Source organism: Monopterus albus, unplaced genomic scaffold, assembly GCF_001952655.1.
Source record: "Monopterus albus unplaced genomic scaffold, M_albus_1.0 scaffold29.1, whole genome shotgun sequence".
In the NCBI taxonomy this organism is placed as follows: Eukaryota; Metazoa; Chordata; class Actinopteri; order Synbranchiformes; family Synbranchidae; genus Monopterus; species Monopterus albus.
The window spans coordinates 583,168-583,816 of record NW_018127909.1 but is presented as its reverse complement, the minus strand read 5'-3'; positions in this window follow the sequence as shown (position 1 = coordinate 583,816).

The window sequence follows — 649 nt, the reverse complement described above, 5'->3', positions numbered from 1 at the left end:
CTTTTTGTCCGGGTGCTGGATGTGGTTTTCACCAGCCTCACCTGCTGCTTCCTGTCTGTCAAAGCTGGTGATCCACTGACAGGTGGGGGCAGGCACAGTGAGCTGGGTCAGTTTGGAGTGGAGGATGTCCGGGATGATGGTGTTGAATGCTGAAAGAGGACTCGTGCATTGGTCCTTGGGGAGTCAAGGTGTTGCAGGATGTAATGCAGTGCCATATTCACTGCTTCTGTTGGCATGCATATGCTCATGTTGATGAAATATTGAACTAGAAACTTGTTTTATTTACAGAAGAAAGACTTTTTAGCCCTTTTGCAACAGTGATACCCTCGTGTAGGTTTCTTGGGTACAACTTTTCCTCCCAAACCACTGATTGAAGAAAACACCACTCATAAAACATGATCAACATTATGTGTAATTCTTCTAAAATCACTTATTTGCTTGTTTCATGGCATTAGATTGAACAAGGTTTTTTAAAACCACAGCTTATGTGAGTTTTCTGTGTTTTTCTTATGTGTTTTGACTTCTTCAGTCTCCACTGTAGAAAACTGAAGGGCTAATGCTGTGATTGGTATAGTGGTTTAGGATAATAATGTGGCTTAGTGCGACAAGCCCCCCCCCCCCCCCACCCACCGCCGCTCACACGCCAACG